This window comes from Pleurodeles waltl, chromosome 4_1, assembly GCF_031143425.1.
Source record: "Pleurodeles waltl isolate 20211129_DDA chromosome 4_1, aPleWal1.hap1.20221129, whole genome shotgun sequence".
In the NCBI taxonomy this organism is placed as follows: domain Eukaryota; kingdom Metazoa; phylum Chordata; class Amphibia; order Caudata; family Salamandridae; genus Pleurodeles; species Pleurodeles waltl.
Window position 1 is genome coordinate 799546091 of NC_090442.1, and position 19330 is coordinate 799565420.

Consider the following 19330-nt stretch of genomic DNA (forward strand, 5'->3'; position numbering starts at 1 on the left):
CAATACCTCCTCCTTCCAATCTAGTTGACTCTCTTTAGCAATAGAAATGGTCTACTTGATAACCCGATTGAACCGGTCTACCATGCCATTGCATTCGGGATGGTACAAAGCACAAAGTTTGTGTTTAATTCCACATCCACTCAAAAAATCATTAATTTCTTCGGAAACCAATTGCACACCATTATCTGTGAGTAGAGTAGAGGGTATGCCTTCTTTAATTATTAATTCTTTCATTAATTCTATCACCTTACTAGTCTCAGTGCTCTTAGTAAAACATACCTCAGGCCACCTAGAAAACATGTCTACAACCACAATCACATATTCAGCCATGTTCCTACCATATATGGGTCCTAAAATGTCTAAAGCAATGTCCTCCCACGGACCTTTAGGCGCATCCCTAGTCACCATGGGTTGAACTTTAGGTTTCATAGCTTTTTCACTAACAGCACACTGTAGACAATCTCTCACCACTCTCTCAGCATGAGTATCCATGCCCGGCCACCAGTAGGAAGAATGCAATCTCTCTTTAGTCTTTAAAATGCCCACATGGCTGCTGTGAGCTTGATTTATCAAGTTCCCTCTCACATTTGAGGGAGGAACCAATCTTGTACCTCTCAGCAGCAGATCATGATCAACCGCTAGTTCATTCCTTACATTCCAAAATCCACTACTCTCACAACTACCCTGATTTTTATTCTTCCACCCATCTTGTAGCAACTTGATGACTTCTGCCAACATAACATCAGCCAAGGTTTCCTCGCGGCATTTTGGTTCCGGGATTATTTCAAAATTAACCTCACACACACGATCAAAACACTCCAAACCATCATCCAAATACTCATCTTCTTGGGTCTTAGATTCTGAAGAAACTAACCTTGATAACACATCAGCTGACAGGAATATATTCTACAACAAAATCATACTACTGTAGTCCAACAATCCATTTTGTGATCCTACTAGACAACGCTTTAATACCTTTAGAATAAAAGACTTCACATAACGGCTTGTGATCTGACCTCACAATAAATGAACCTCCCCATAAAAACTTCTTCAATTTCCTAATGGCCCAGAAAATAACAAGAGCCTCCCTCTCAATAACGGAATACTTGGTTTCAGTGCCTTTCAAACTCCTAGATATGAACACAATGGTGTTTTCAGGATTCAGACCTCCTTGTTGTAGAACAGCTCCTAAACCTTTTCCACTGGCATCTGTAGTCAAAATAGAACGTACATTTGGATTGAAATTTTTCAAAGCGGGTGCCTTTGAGAGAGTCTCTTGCAGATCACAAAATTCCTTCTCACAATCTTCATTCCATGTAAATTCAACCCCTTTCTTTAATAAACACCTCATATTAAAACAAGAACTGGCAAAATTTCTGACAAACTTACTGTAATATTCAGCCATGCCTAGAAATCGCATTAATTCTTCTTTTAGGACTTAGGAGATGATAAGCATCGAATGGAATCAACTAGTTCTCTCCTGGGCAACACACCCTCACCAGAAATGGTGTGCCCTAAATAGTCAATTGTATTCACTCCAAACTTGCACTTCTCACCTTTTTGGTCAAACCACATTCCGCAATTTTTCCTAGAACCTCCTTAAGTCTCACCACATGCTCATTAACATCTCTACCATAAACCAGAATATCGTCCTGATACACACACACACCACATATACCTTTCAAAACACGTTCCATTATTCTTTGAAATACAGAAGCATCAGAAATCAGACCAAAAGGTAGCCGTACAAATCTAAAGGTACCATACAGGGTAATAAAAGCTGTAAAGTTTCTACATGACTCATCTAATTCAACTTGTTGATAAGCCGAAGTGAGATCAATTGTAGAAAAAACTTTAGCTCCAGAGACCATAGAAAGCAATTCATAAATATTGGGAAGAGGGTACCTGTCAACCACAACTCAATTGTTGAGCCTGCGAAGATCCACACATGATCTAATCTTGCCATTAGCCTTCTTGGCAATAACAATAGGAGCTAACCACTCCATACCTTCCACCTATTCAATCAGCCCTTGATCTTTTAATCTCCCTAGCTCAGCCTGAAGGTCACTCCTTACGGAGAAAGGGACACTACGAACTTTACTGCAGAAAGGAACAGAACCAGGAAGCAATTTAATCTTGTGAGAATATCCTTTCATACAACCTATTTTGTCACTGAAGAGGCCACCAAAGTCACAATGAAGAGAAGTCACTAAATCAGAGCTTGCTAAGGCGTTTCCCACCTCTTCAACACATAGCTGCTCTTTCAGAATTATAGAGGGAGAACTGTTAGGGTAAAGCATGACACCCATATCCTTTAAATGCCACCAACTAATTATACTGTCCCCCTTTTTCAAAACATAGATCTTGGCAGAGACATAACGGTGACCGTACTCAAGTAAGCCTAGAAAATAGCCATGTAACTCTATCGGTTCTCCACCATATTCACACGGTCTGATATCAGGTTTCAATAATTGAATTTTCCCTTTTAGATGTTCCTGATAAAATTGTTTAGAAACTATTGTGATCTTGTCACCAGAATCAAAGAGCATCAAGATCTTTGCCCCTTCCACCAAAACTTAATCTAAAGGGCCCTTGACGCCACTGTCTGATACTTGTAAAACAATTTGACCACACTGAAAATCACTACCATCCTTACTCTCTTCCATGTGATTATCAACGGAGTTCACCATCTGTTTAGACTTCCGTTGATTACACACAGACGAAAAATGACCCTTCTTCTTGCAGAATAAACAGGAGCTGTTAAGAGCTGGACACACCCTATCATTTGCAAAATGCCCTTCTTTACCACACCTATAGCATCTTTTCTTTTTAGAGACATTCTGAGGGAACTCTCTACTGGCATCTTTAAGACTTTTGAACTTACTGTCTTTTACCACAGAAACCTCATTAGAACCGTGCTTTCTCATAAATTCAATACACTTCAGGGAATATTCAATTCTTTTTGCAAGGGAAATCACTTCATCAAGATGAGGATCATCCAACAACCACAACTCATCACTTACTTTGTCAATATTACATCCTTGCATAAATTGATCATGAATTCTTTCGTCAAGAGATGAACCAAACTTGCATGAGGAGGCCAAACATCTCAAGTCAGTAACATAGTTTTCAACAGTTTCCCTTTCAAATTGTAATCTTTTACTGAAATAATACCTTTCTAATATGGTGCTAACCTTTGGTAAATAATGCAAATCTAGTTTTCTAATACAAATTTCATATTCATTTAGATTGATTGCTTTCCTGTCAGGGATGTCAGGGAGGTGATCAAAAACCTCTTGACCTTCCATACCTAGACAGTGTAGCAATAACACAGTTCTCCTTTCAGTACTAAGTGAGGTCACACAAACTCTGGCATACCTCTCAAAAACTTTCTTCCATTTACCCCACTTGATGGGAGGAGCAGCCAGAGTGGAGAGAAAGAAAGGAGGAGCAGCAACATCCTGCATTATTAGAAAAATGACATATAAGAAAGCCAAAAAAAAATAAACAAAAAATGATACACAACAAAGAAAAATAAAAAATAATAAAAGGCAACAATGAAATGTCTCAAGTCTTTGTTTGAAAGTAAAGACGTGCAACAGCAAGGTAGAGCATCAAAAAAAAGTATGAATGCGTGCCTGTCGCAGTAGGTAAATGCGTGCCTGTCGCAGCAGAACGACCACAACAGGCTGAGGGAAGTCAAGAAACAGGTGGCCAATGTTGAAATAACTTCAAAAGTCAATGTAACTCACAAATAGACTCAGTGTAGAATAATCCAGGATGTTGAGAGAAGAGCAGGAATCTAATCAGTTGAAAAGAAATGACCATTAACACACGAAAAACAGGGTTCTGTAGATACAACAGTGAAATACTGAAGTGAAATTCCGAGCAGAGGACGGAAACACACAGCAATTAGCGTTCTAGTGGTTTCCGAAGGTATGCTGGAGTTGCTAAGCAACAATGCCGTAGAGACGCACCTGTTTACATGGAAACTGACGCTGCTGACACTGGGTTGCCAGGGAACTGGAGAAGACAGCAGAGAGCGCGCTGGAGATGGAGCGCATGCAGACCATCCGGAGAACACAGGACGCGTTGGTTGCCCTGGATACAGGACGCTCGATGGCAGGAAGAGCGCGCTGGAGACGGAGTGCGTGCAGACCAGCCGGAGATCACAGAATGCGATGGTTGGCCCGGAAACAGGAAACTTGAGCTTAGGAGCTGACGCTCGAGCGGACGAAACAGCCATGGCCGTGTAGAAAAACTCAATAATGTAGAGTTTAAAAGAGCTCCCGAAATCGAACAAAATAAAAAAAAATTAAACTGGAGCTGGAAAGGGCAACTCACGGCGGGAGTCAAGCAGAAGAATGGCACTCCGGAGACAACACCGAACTGAGTTAGGATGCTTCACAAAGATGCAAAGGGAAAGTCACTGGTCGCCAGTGTTATAAGTAGTGAGCAGGAATATCCAAACAAAACTCTGGGAGCAAATATCGTGGTCCAAGTCTCAGCTTTTATTTAAGAATATATCAGTTCCTTGTAAAGAAAAACATCCCAACCTCTATCTCTGACAGCAACCGTCCCCCGCAGTCCCTACATTCCACTGGAATCTCTCAACAGTCCATCCACCAACATTCTTACCCCACACACAACCATTTCAAGAGACACATTAATATACCAAGAGCTCTAAAAAATGCTGGGATAAAAAAAAAAAATCTAATATTAGAAGCCAAAGTGGAGAGTCTCCACAATTAGAGACCTCAGAAAAAAGATACAATCTTACAAAGAGGTAAACATTAAAAACTCCTGACAGATGCTAAAAAGCTGACAGTTGCCCATCTTCCTCATTTTAGGACACATGGTAATATTGGAGTGGGAACAGAGGGCAATCAGAAGATTGAAGTGACTATATGAAGCTGAGAAAGGACTCACAACACTCTTCAGAAACTTTTACGAAAAAAGAACAAAAACAAGAACCCCAATAAAAAAATAAAAAATAAATGGTTGTGGCTATTTTGGCCAAACATGCCAAAAATATTGACAACACTACTGAAGAACAGAACATGGGCAGTGACTCTTCTAGACAGTGCAGCAGAAGTCACAACACGTAGTTAAAATGTTTTAGATATTGTGGATGTGACAACGACTAACAACTTCCTTGAAGTCGAAACAGCATGTCTCCCCACCCAACAGGGTTTGCAAACTAAACATACAGAGACATAGAACACACCATTAAAGTTATCTTTTGAAGAAGACTAATGCTAAATTACAACACTTTGGCCCATATTTATACTTTTTGACGCAAAACTGCGCTATCGCAGTTTTGCGTCAAAAAAATTTGCGCCGTCTAACGCCATTTGGATGCGCCATTCGGGCGTCAAATTTATACTTTGACGTACGGCGGCGCAACCAACAGGTGGGAGTCATTATTTCGTGACGCAAACAGCGTCGGTCTGTCGTAAGGGAAACCCACGTAAAAGTGACGCAAATCACTGTGGGTCGATTTACGACAGCGCAATCGTGAATACGCCGTTTTTTTTCACGCTATTGCGTGACATTTTTGCGCGAAAACTGCACTTACAGGAGAGGAGACCCAAAATGGATCCCAGATGCCCCAACAGACCCCAGGAGGATGAGAGCAGACCAGGACCCAGCCAGGAGGAAGCACACAGGAACCAGGACATGTTAAAGAAAAAAAGAAAGTGTCGCTTCAGTGCAGAGGAGCAGGAAATCCTGGTGAAAGAGGTGACGGAACACCAGCACCAACTTTTCATATCCTCAAAATTGCCACTCAGTAGGAGAGAGGCCATCTGGAAAGAAATTGTGGACAAGATAAACAGTGTGGCTGAAGAACGCCGGACAGTCACCGAGTGTAAGAAACGCTGGCATGACTGTAAACGTAGGACCAAAGAGAAAATGGCCAGGAACAGGAAGGCAGCAATGCAGACTGGAGGGGGGAGTCCAGCACAACAGGAGGCTCTGGACCACATGGAGGAGATGGTCGCAGCCGTCATCCCAGAGGAGATCGTCACAGGGATACAAGGACTGGACAGCGCAGACTACCACGACACTACGCACATGCAGGGTAAGTCGCATGGGGAATTACAATGCAATAATGGGGACTGTAAGCAGGGGGGGGATACCTACTACACAATGCATGTAACTTAGCACATATATGAAGTGGCATGGGGAAAGGGGTACGGCAGGGGGGAATGCCCAGTACTGACCATAGCCGGGGCACGACAAAATACTGCCACCACTACAGTCCCATGGGGACATCCTGTAATTACAACAAGAGAGCCAAGGGAAACCAGTGACAGGTGGGAAGGACACTACCCTGAATCCACATCCAGGCACTTGTTTTGCACAAACTATTCCCCATCAACTAGGTCCCTACCTGTAATGCAGTAGCAAATACAACAACTGCAACTTAACTGCCACCACAGTTGACAATAACACCTCTCATCTCTGGGCAGCTATAGTACCAAATGGCAGGAACCCCACCCTGGAACATACATTCCTAAATTAGGGGGTGAGGATGACATCTGCAACTACTCCTAGAAATAAGACAAAGCTACCAGTACACTTAAATGCCGAATGTCCATAACTGACACATACATAAGCCTCAGTAAACAGCAATAGGAGCCACACAGCACTAACGACACACACATGCTGCATACGTCAGGGTCCCTCACGTGCCTGCCTAACAATGCAACATCACAAATGTCATACTGCTCAGACAACAACATTGACGAGGGGACACAGGCAACTGGTCAATGAAACACATCTGCACAGTCTAACCAAAAAATAGGACATTCATACGATAAACAGGCCAATCCAGTAAGACACACATGAGACCCCATCAGATACAAACATCAACAATGTTTACATCCATACCACATCCTAACATTGACATACATAGGTCATGCCACCTAACATGTACAGATCATGCAATGTGAATAAAAAGTGTATGGTGCAGGGCCTGTGAGGCAAGTGTGCTGGCAGGGCAGTCACAACACCCACAGTCAGTCAAAGTGTAGCGTGGCAAGTGAAACGTATACTTTGCGCAATAGCCTCAGGCTGGAGGCCTTTGTGCATCTTACCCTGAATGTACTTATACTCATTTGCTCACATCTAAGTGCCTCAGAGCACTTTGCACTAAATGAATCTCATTGCCCTTCCTATCAGTTAATGTAGCAAATAGTCAGTCCTAAGGTGTTGGCAATTAGTCAAATCATCCTGTTTTGCCTACTTCTGCACTGGAGTTTGCCAGAACATATTCACTCTGTGGCCCAGTCAAGGATACCGTCTGGTTCGTTGATGATAGATGTGGTAGGGGTTAAGGTTTGCCATTCCTGCGTAGGGAAACTTTGTCATCACAATGACATATGTCTTTTAAATTCACTTCCTCGTCCCAAGACACGCATGGGGGAGTTTACAAACAGAAAATCACATCTAGATGCTGCCTGCCTTGCTGCTGATGCACAACTAGATCCCAGCCCATTCCTCTGATATGAGGGATGATGTCTCCCCTGTGATTCAGACAGCCAAGCTCCAAACTTAACATGCAGTGCTATATATAGAACAAGCAGAGGGAGAGTAGAAACTGTTAGGCACCATGATAGCTGTGTACCAATGTATTACTCTCCTGCGGACTATTTCAGTTCTAACTGTGTGTATTGTTTTGGTTATTGGGGCTCACACCTAAATTCCTACAAGTCAGTTGTACAATGAAACTTCATATCAAACAAATACTGTCTGTGTCATTTGTGTATGGGAACATACCGGAAAAGATAGAAATGTGTAGGACCTGAGTGACCACCACTTCCCTGAGAAGTCCCAAAGATGTCATGGGCTTGGACTTCTAAACATTCCTCTGTTGTGGGAGACCAGAGGGACTGCTAGTCTGTCTGAGCTAAATACAATATCTGGGTGACAGAGTTATTTACAAGTGGGTCAAACTTAGTCCCCCACACCATTAGCTATCCTGCTGCCTAGAAAGCCAAGAATCACATGTAGGATAATGAGAGCCCACCCAAACAAATGTCCCTCCATAACAATAGTGAAACACCGAGGGAGGAGTAGGACAAAAAAATGCATATTCCAAAATAATTACAAATCAACACCTAGAGATGACCTGGCAGGCATGTCTGATAGCTCCATATCATATATGTGACACACAGGTGGGCCATAGGCCTACAACAATGCCCTATGACAGACAGCAGATACCAAGACAAAATCAGAGTACAAAGTAAAGGCATCCAAAGGCTTGTATCTTAGTGCTAAATGATCTCAACACAGACACACTAATTGTACCCTGTTTCTTTGCAGAGGAACACGGATCTCCTGCCGATATGCCTGTCCATGAGTTCCCTGATGACATGGATGACGAGAACATCAACCTCACACAAGAGACCATTGACATGGTCCTCGAAAGCCTCCAAACCCCCCCTTCAGTAACAAGGAGGAGCCAAGATGAAGCAGCCACCACAGTAGAACCACCCGCCACCCCAATTGTAAGACCTGCCAGCTCCAACACAGCTGAGGACTCTGACGACACTGGCACCAGCTTCGAAAGAACAGTCGTTGGGGTCCAGCGGGAGCTGGCCAAGGAGGTGCGGGTGGGGATGCAAACTATGGCAGCCAGCCTTGAGGGGGTGCGTTCGTGCATGCTGTCAACTGCTGATCAGGCAGCTGCAATGCAAGCCAGAACATCGCTGTTGGAGGAACTTTTAGTAACACAGAAGGCAATCTGCACAGCTGTCATCCAGTTGACCAAACAACTCCAACAGCAAGCCAGTCAGCGTGTGCACGAATGCAACATCGAACCCCTCAGGGCAGACCTGGCTGCCTACCATCGGGATGTGGCTGCCATTCTGAAAAACCAGCACGCTCTCCTTGCTGCAGTACTGCCCTTCATAACTGGACAGGGATCAGCCCCCGGGATGTCTGCCTCCATGTCTTCTGACACTGAGGTGTGTGTTGCCCCTTCAAAACCAACAACAACAAGGACACACCAGGCAACACACACATCAGAAGAAGAAGACATGGAACAGATAACATTCACACGCAAGAGTACCCGGAAGCCCTAGTCCCTGCACCATGCCCCACTCTGACCAAGGTCCTACATTTTGACACATGCCAGCCTCACTCCAACTACCCTCAATGACTGTTCGGCAATCTACTGTTTAACTTGTCCACATTGGATGTAAATGTTTCTCTCCTACCATTTGGCAATTCCTGTTCCTCTGCACCGTCTGTGACATCACCCCAGCATGTCAGGAGCATCATCCACACCCTGTAAATAGGATCACCATTTAAGAATGCACCAGAACGGACTCACCTAACATTGTTAATGGACTTTTTGCACTACTCCACCTAAAAATAAATATCACTTGCACACCTATTGTGTCTCTGTGTCATTTCACACTTCAACTGTGCAGTATATAACTCCAAAGTGGCTGTGTGGCAACCATGTTGATTCTCTAGACTACTGTCCTGATTTCATGTATACTGAAACATCTGTGCAGTGGCCAGGATTGCATCATAGCTTTACTAGACTGAGGAAAATAACTGATGTAGGGACTAAGCACACACAATCATGCTGTGTTGGACAGAATGAGGCCCCATCCATAGCTATTCTAGACAACTAATGGTGGATGAGAAATGTAGGCACCTTGCGATACTAACACAATACATTATGCTGTAAAATGAAAGGAATGATAACCAAATTACACTGCATCAATCACCCTTACAGCGTATACTACCATGAAGGAAAGTCATGCTCAAGCAGTACACACATGATGTAGGTCAGCAATGACAGCAACAAGACAAGAGTGTGAACAAATACTCATCTACAAAGCTCTCCCTGAACTTCACAATGCTGTCCGACCTATCTATTTACCTACAAAATCAACTCTGGAAGCACTCTTTGTGAAGTAGGATACATACCAACCCCAAATCTTGATGATCTATGCACACTACCAATGGTGGCTCTCCCACACGGTGGATACTTACCAAGTTAGCACACGGGTAGCTGGCATGTTAAACCTCAATAGCCTGGGGATAGCGAGCATAGGACACAAATGTCATACTAAAACTTTCTGCTACACTGATGTCAAGGCCATGAAAAGGTAGCACCTAACGCATCTGGTAAAGGGTTAACAATTTTTTTATTTCCAATAAGTAAGAAAAGAGGCAACTAAGGGAAAGATAAACCTACACTAATCTAACCTGACTACTACTAACCCACAACTGTCCCTAACTAACCTAAGATAAACTTACTCTACACATGTAACGAAACGATCTAAACATCAACCCCCCACCCACCATTATGAGACAAGACACATGCAGGACAACACTTACTAACCTACACACATACTATACTATCCTAAACAAACATATATATATATATTTTTTTTATATATTTTTTTTTTTTTTTTTTTTATCAAACAGGAATCCCAACATTGCCCCCCACCCACCCACCCACACAAAAATATTAGATAGAAAGTATAAGGACCCCCCACCCTCTTACCTAACACTAACTAAGCTAATTACCTATACTTATCCTACAACTAACCCCCCAAACCCAACTAACAGTATGAAAAGAGGAAAGAGGGGAGAGGGGAGGGGTAAAAGTTCAGGAGGGCAAAATAACTAAAGATTTGCCCTCTGAAGTGTGCGCCGGATGGAGCGCACCTTCTTTTTAACCTCCGCCATGTCCTCCGTCAGGTTGTCAACCTTTTGAATTAACCTGTCCAGTTTCCTAGACAATGCCTGGAAGGCTGCAGGGTCAATTGGAGGGTCACTGCTGGTCTGCGTGCCGGTGGAGGTGGAGATTGTCGCTGGAGTGGAGTGGCCACGGGACAGCCCTGCTCCCAACACACGGCTGGGTCCAGGTCTTGAGGAAGATGGCTGGTCCGTCGCTGGGTCCCCTTGGGCAGACCTGGTGGTTGTAGGTGGCACCGTTGGTGGAGCCTGTGGTGTGGCATACCACGCCCCGGAGGCCCGTTCCGAATTGTATCTGCGGGCCATCCTCCGATACCCACACTGCACCTGCAGGATGTGCCTGTACCTCATTGCACGGCGCTCAAACTGGTTGCGAGCTGCGGCACTCAGGTTTGCAGCTGTGAAGGGAAAAGGCAAATATTGAGCATAGAATTTACAGTGGGTTGAATACCACAATGGGTAATTTGACCATTACTAGCAATGTATTGGTTGCAGCAATTGTTACAACATATTTCACGGGAAGGCTCAGAGGAAGTACATGTGAATCATGCATACTGAAGGGCATATCACATATAGCATATCCATGTCTCTACATGATGGATGACATCACCCTAAACTACTCCTACAATTCATACCTAAGCCATTATACATTATGGCACCAGCTCGTCCGCATACTGACTTCACTACATGTGTCATTCTATGTGATAAGAATCACACTCCTCACTCAATGGCATTTCGAAATAGTTGTGTGCTAAGATTGAACCCCTGGCCATGAATCATATGTCGACACTATGGGCCAGATGTAGGAATTGATGGGAAATCAACTAGCAAATTGAAAAGCTGAACGGTGTCTCTGACACCGTCTGCGAGTCACTATGGGGTCCCTAAATCCCACCTCATGAACATCAATGATGTGGGTTCCAACTTGCACCACCTTAGCAACTATGGGCACTCACGGGGATGGAGGCCTGCTGGGAACAGCAGAACTCCATAGACGTGACTGCTTTTAAATGAAGCAAGTTATTTTTCACCAAGTGTAGGCCCTTTATCTGAAAGGAAAATGAGCTGCGATTTGTTTAAATTCACAACAATTGATTGTTCGTAATTTACACAATAATTATTGCTCCCCTAGACCACTGGCTGTTTTGTGCAGGAGTATTTTGGTCCACTCACAAAGGTGAAGGTTCACAATGCGGACCCCTTCCAGTCAGCAAGTTGGTTAGCAGCCACTTCAAGTGGATGATAACAGCTACTCACTTTGCAACCACGTACTCGTTAGCAAATGGGATTGCCTAACACTGTGATTTGCAAGTAGGGCTGGTAAACTCCTTTATTTTTTTACTTTAGAAAAGCATTTTGCGAATATGTACATGACCACCAAAAACATTTCGGATTAGGAAACAGACGTTTGCAACTCACTAACATCAAATTATGCTATTTGCAATGTGGAGACATTTTGCTACATCTGGACCTAGGTACAAACTCAAGTCACAAAAGGTGTTAAGTACGTGTAACATACTGTTTGCTACAGTCCTAGGTACCCTGTTTCACAGTAACATCCCAGTCTTTGTGGGTGGTGTGGGAAGAACAAACAACAATCCCATGATCAATGCACAACCAGGAGTGTACAGAAAGTTCAACAAGCATGTGCCTTCACACACAACACTTATGAAGGGCTAGCAACACGTTGGAGTCAGCCCAACCTTGTCACATCCCAGGTCCACACATGTCAAAATGATATGACTTAGCCAAACATAACATACTATTAGTGAGGCATGTTTTACAACACACACAGAGGAGGTAGAACACCCATTCACATGATTCAACAGAACACCTAGGCCATTGCACTCAAGTCACACACACTTCGAGGTCACCTTGTGGAAGTACATGCCCCCGGAAGATCCGACCTACAGTGTACACAGTCCATCCTCAACTAGGAAGAAGCACTTGTCATCGAAGCCATGTGCCTAAGCTATCTGGGAGACTGTCAGTCTGATATGCTGACTCAGTTAATGGCAAGTTCCTGACCAAGTCTAACATTGACCAGTGTGTTCAAAATGAGTCATGCTATTCCCAATAGTCGCACTAATTGAATGACCTACTGCCCCTCAATCTGAGAGATGACTAGGGATTGCTTTACCGAAACATTATTCCAATTTGATATCACACCAAAACAACAAAGCCAATGAACGGCCAGCACATCATATCATGAATTGTCCTGAACACACAGTAATCCATAATGCTTCATTTCCAAACAATGTAAATAGCACTTAGGCAACACTCACTGTAGGTATCGGGGTCGTCAAAATGGGCTACCTCACCAACGGTGTACGGGGCTGGTCCACCTGTAAAGCATGAAAGGAAGATTATACTCAGACTGGGTGAACAGACAAATAATTTCTGTTACAATGACAGTGTGTGAATATTACATGGTAATGATACACTTTCACACATGCTCATCCTGCCTGGCTGACTTTGTATTCTAGATTATCATTGGATGAGTCTCCTGCTCCAGTGACACACCCTACTACACTCATGCAGTGGCCAGGACAGTCATGTGTCGTCCAAGTTACTCCTCCATTAGTAGGCCCGAACAATCATGTGATCCATACATCTCAGCATGTGCATCCCAGAGAGAAACATTTCACAACTGGTTCCATGAGGACTGCATGACCACTCACAATCAAACAGGCTATGTGGACAGGTTCAACACACAGCAACCAGACACACATGTGACATAAGTGTGGACAACATGACTAACTTCATGTGACGTGAAGGCAACACACAGGTGTTGCATCATCATGTGTTTGCAATTTTCGGTCTAGCTATGGCGTCTACATATGTAGGTATGTTGTTTCTACATGACGTACTCACTGGCCATTATGACCAGTAGAGTACAAATAGAGCAGTTCACGTGTTGCTTTTCAGACACAAATGCAACACTACATTCCATGCAGCTACAGCCATCTGGTATGTGTTGCAAAGATAAGGCATCGGCCTGGTAGCATAGGTCTTCATACACACCCGGCAACAAATACACATTTGGACACATATGTATACCTTTGTAGCGCAGCATTTGCATCATTTTGTGACGCAGAGAGGGGGCTACTTAGCAAAATACAAATAGATGTTGCATTTTACTGCTGTTATTGGGTGTACATGTGTAGCAAAAATGGGGATTTATGTGTATGCCCATGGGCCTAGGTTTCCCTAGTATAACACGCAGTCAGCTACTTATTTTGCAGATTGGCTACCAATCATCACATGTTCACGCACACATTCCTATTATTCCCATGTAATTGATTATTACTCACCAACATAGCCACCAATCCGGAGTCCCAGGTGGTCCAGCAGGTCCTGTTTCCTGCTGATCAGATCTGCCCAGCGGTGCTTGAGTTGATGGACATTCCTCAGACTCCCGTAGACCCGGACCAGGTGATGGCGCACCTTCTCCCAACGGATTTTCCTCGCCTCCGTGTGATACCCCTGTATCACACGGCCCCCAGCCTCCAGCATCAGTGGGAGGAAATGGCTTACGAGCCATATGAAGCCCCCCAATTCGTCCTCACCCATCCTGGACAGGCGAGGCCTACCTGACATGATGCGAGGTGTAAAAAAGTACCAAAGAAAAATGAAAGAAAAAGTGGGAAATGGGGAAAGGTAGAGGTGTGAAAGAAAAAGAAGAAGGAGAAAAATAGCCCAACTAACACCCCAAACTATGCTACCCACAACAGACTCCCACAGACAATACAAACTATCACAGGTATAGACAAAACAACACTAAACAGACTGAGACAATGTTTGACAACAATAAAAGATTGACACAAAGACAAAATACAAGGCACACAGGACACTAAAGCAGTAAAACACAAGACAACACCTTTCACACAACCACACAGTCTAGATAACTCTGAGACTGCAAAGTGAAAGTGAAAGTCAACTCCCAGTACAGATTTGGTAAACAGGATATCCTATTACATCACTTCCTGCATAAAATGGCCGCCGTTTTTATTTTCGCGTAATGCGTCATATTTTCACGCATACACAGATGTGCGTCATATTTTTTTGACGCATTACAGTGCACATGATGCGGAGTGTAAAAATATGCTCTGAATATTAATATTTCAAATTGTACATGAGATGACCAACATATTGTGCATGTAGTGTCAATTTCACCACGCATACATCATGGGCGTCGTTTTTTTTACACGTACAGTGGTGCACATGATGCGGAGTCAAAAAATATGATATGAATATTAATAATTGATAATGTACATGAGATGACCAACATATTGTCCATGTAGCGTCATTTTGACCACGCATACATCATGTGCGTGGTTTTTATTACACGTACAGTGGTGCACATGATGCGGAGTCAAAAAATATGATATGAATATTAATAATTGATAATGTACATGAGATGACCAACATATTGTGCATATAGCGTCATTTTGACCACGCATACATCATGTGCGTGGTTTTTATTACACGTACAGTGGTGCACATGATGCGGAGTCAAAAAAAATGGTATGAATATTAATAATTAATACTGTACATGAAATGAGCAATATATTGTGCATATAGCGTCATTTTGACCACGCATACATCATGTGCGTGGTTTTTATTACACGTACAGTGGTGCACATGATGCGGAGTCAAAACAAATGCTATGAATATTAATAATTAATACTGTACATGAAATGAGCAATATATTGTGCATATAGCGTCATTTTGACCACGCATACATCATGTGCGTGGTTTTTATTACACGTACAGTGGTGCACATGATGCGGAGTCAAAACAAATGCTATGAATATTAATAATTAATACTGTACATGAAATGAGCAATATATTGTGCATATAGCGTCATTTTGACCACGCATACATCATGTGCGTGGTTTTTATTACACGTACAGTGGTGCACATGATGCAGAGTCAAAACAAATGCTATGAATATTCATAATTAATACTGTACATAAAATGAGCAATATATTGTGCATATAGCGTCATTTTGACCACGCATACATCATGTGCGTGGTTTTTATTACACGTACAGTAGTGCACATGATGCAGAGTCAAAAATATTGTGGATGTAAATAATAATTTGAAGGTGAAATATCAAGACACTTTTGGATACATTTGTATCTGACTCTGCATTGTGTGCACTCATGTACATGAACAAATTATGACCGCCATGCTGTATGCGTAGAATATGGAGCAAATTGATCCAAATGTCTTCATGTGTTTAGCTTTGGAAAGGTGATTTGTCATGGTAAAACGGTGCGATGTGAGACACATTTGTGTTTGTATCTGACAAATGTCCGTACTTTTATGTATAGACGGCCTTCACACTGTGATGTTTGGGATACGTTAACTAATGTATTGACCATATTTGACAACATATTTGGTGTAATTGCTGATGGCTATTTTGAAATGAGGTTTTTGATACCATTATGTATTCCGTCTCCAAAATGTCCCCACCTTTATGATGGGGATGCTTTTATCTGTAGTCCTAACAGGGAGTGGGAGAGTCACTTTCAGTTTTTAGGGGGCTGACCATGTCCCATTATGATTTTGTGTTTCATATTTGTGTAGGACTTGTGACATGGAGGCCACATATGTGCCTTATGCATGTGTTTAGTTCACAAGTACATGATTCCTGTATGTTTTGGGGGTGGTAGAGGTGGAGTTAGTCCCCCAGCACCCTAGGATTTGACCATCCAGAATAGCTACTGTATCCATGGAGTATTTTTATCATATCCTGGCAAACCTGCAGCAGCGGGCGAATGTAAGGCCATATGGTATGAATGACTGTTGACCATTCATTCATCTCATTAGCCCATTTGACGTTTGCAGTATTGATGATTTGGAGCTAAGTTGCATACCATTTTCATATGACTAAGGGTGTCATTCTGACCGTGGCGGGCGGCGGTCGCCGCCCGCCAAGCGGTTCCCGCCAAAAGACCGCGGCGGTCATTCTGGCTTTCCCACTGGGCTGGCGGGCAACCGCCAAAAGTCCGCCCGCCAGCCCAGCGGGAAACACCCTTCCCACGAGGACGCCGGCTCAGAATGGAGCCGGCGGAGTGGGAAGGTGCGACGGGTGCAGTTGCACCCGTCGCGAATTTCTGTGTCTGCAAAGCAGACACTGAAATTCTTTGTGGGTCCCTCTTACGGGGGCCCCTGCAGTGCCCATGCCATTGGCATGGGCACTGCAGGGGCCCCCAGGGGCCCCGCGGCACCCCCTACCGCCATCCTGTTCCTGGCGGAAGACCCGCCAGGAACAGGATGGCGGTAGGGGGTGTCAGAATCCCCATGGCGGCGGAGCGCGCTCCGCCGCCATGGCGGATTCTCAAGGGCAGCGGGAAGTCCGTTTCTGGCCGCGGCTGAACCGCCGCGGTCAGAATGCCCATCGGTGCACCGCCAGCCTGTTGGCGGTGCTACCGCCGACCTCCGCCAGGGCGGTAATTACCGCCAGGGTCAGAATGACCCCCTAAGTTTGCAAGACTCTCAGCGTTCACGATGTGATAATGCGAAGATTGTTTTGCTTGTCTGTGTCCCTTTCTGCATAAACTGGTTTAGTGTCATGTTACAATCTTCCTGCTAGGTTCAAACTGGGACACAACTGTGATGGTCTACTTTCAAATATTAGGTTGGTTGTATGACATATGTGTACATGTGTGTGGGAATGTGGATCCAGTATGACCTGTCTGTGTGTATGTTGTCACTGTAACTTCAAGGTCTCCTCCTGAGTTAGTGGCAGCTGATGTTGTTGCAATTGTGTATTGCTCACATCATACACTTGAGAGAAGCCATTGATGACATGTTCACGTACACATGGATGGTCCCACCCTGTCTCTGAACCCGTGTGATGTGACTTTCAAATGATCTCCAATTTTGGGCTGGATGAGAGACTGTTTCAGTTGTTTGGATCCGGCATGTCTAATTGTCACATTTGTACTCTTGTTGGGCTCTGTGTATGGTAATGTAACATGTCACATCCTACCCTCTGTGCATACAGTTGTGATGTTTATTTTTGGTGTGATGATTTTTAATGGCATTCTTGATCAATGAGACGACATTCATCTTCAGCTATTTCAAACTAAAGGTGGTCAGAAATGAATAGGCCAAAGCATGATGTGGTGTTTGTGATCTGTGTTTATTTACAAGTGTGGAATACAAGTGATTATAATGACTTAAGTAAAAAAATTGTTCACAAGCTGTTGGCGCCTACGCACTCCTGCTGCGGTGTTAGGTTGTTCCCCCTCCTGTTGCAGGCCAGCATCCTCCTCATCATCATCCTCAGGCATGTCTGGGTCCGGTTCAAGGAGGGGAATGTTCCTTTGTACACAAATATTGTGTAATATGGCACAAGTGAGTATAATTTTGCATACCATCTCTGGGGAGTATAGTAGGCTTCCGCCAGTGATGTCAAGGCAGCGGAACCTTGACTTTAGGATCCCAAAGGTCCTCTCCACAATGCTGCGTGTCCTCTTGTGGGCGTCATTGTATGCCCGCTCAGCAGCAGTATTTGGGTTCCCATATGGTGTCATTATCCAAGGCTGGATGCCATACCCCTGATCAGCTGAAAGAGAAACACAGAATGGTATCAATTAGATGTAGGAGGCACTGTTGTACGTATCTTTGATGGCAGTAGTTGTGTTGTGTTGTCTGTGACTATTTTGTGTACTAATGTGACAACATATGGTTGTTGGTGGAAACTTTTGCATTGTTTTTTTTCCTTGGCTGAGCAAGTGTTTGTTGTCTAACTGTTTGTCAGCAGGATGTATTGGTTTCTCAAGTACAGTGTGCCCTCCCTTGCATTGTGACTTGTGACACAGGTGTCCGTGTGTCCTGACTGGGGGTGTGATGATAGTTCCATGCAGAGTTGAAACATGAAAGGGTATTAGAAACGTCCATATGAACATAGCCAGGCCATCCCATCCCTTAAAAGTTATGCATTGTATTAGTGTACAGGTTATTGTGAGACTTCCAATTTGCAAGGTGACATTTAGGCAACCACAGTCATGAATGTTTTCACACTAAGCTGTGGAGTAAATTCAAATGTGTGAGAGGTTCAATGGTGACTTGTGACACATGGCTAGTGATGTGAGTACCTCAGTGTGTTCCTGTCTAGGTGTTGCTATTGTGGTGTATGTGTTGTTTATCCTAGAGGGTTTCTGTGCAGTGAGTATATAAGTAGATTTTTGTCCTTACCAACAAGTAGTCCATTGCCATACCGTCCATCCTGGAAGTGTTGGTTGATGGTGCAGTGACGGAAGATGAATGCATCATGTACACTCCCAGGATATTTAGCCACGATGTTGCTGATCAGTCCTTGGTGATCGACTATGGCCTGCACGTTGATGGAATGTGTGTGCTTCCTGTTGCGGTAGAGGTGTTCACTCGCAGCAGGTGGCACAAGGCGTACGTGTGTGCAGTCAATTGCACCAAGGACGTGCGGAAAGCCACTGATGGCGTAGAACCCCTGTTTTGTTTCCTGCTGCTTCTGCAGTGTGTTAGGGAAGCAGATGTGGCGGGGTGTCAGTCCAATGATGGCATCCAGTACTTTAGGCAGGAATGCGGAGAAAGATGGTTGTGAGATTCC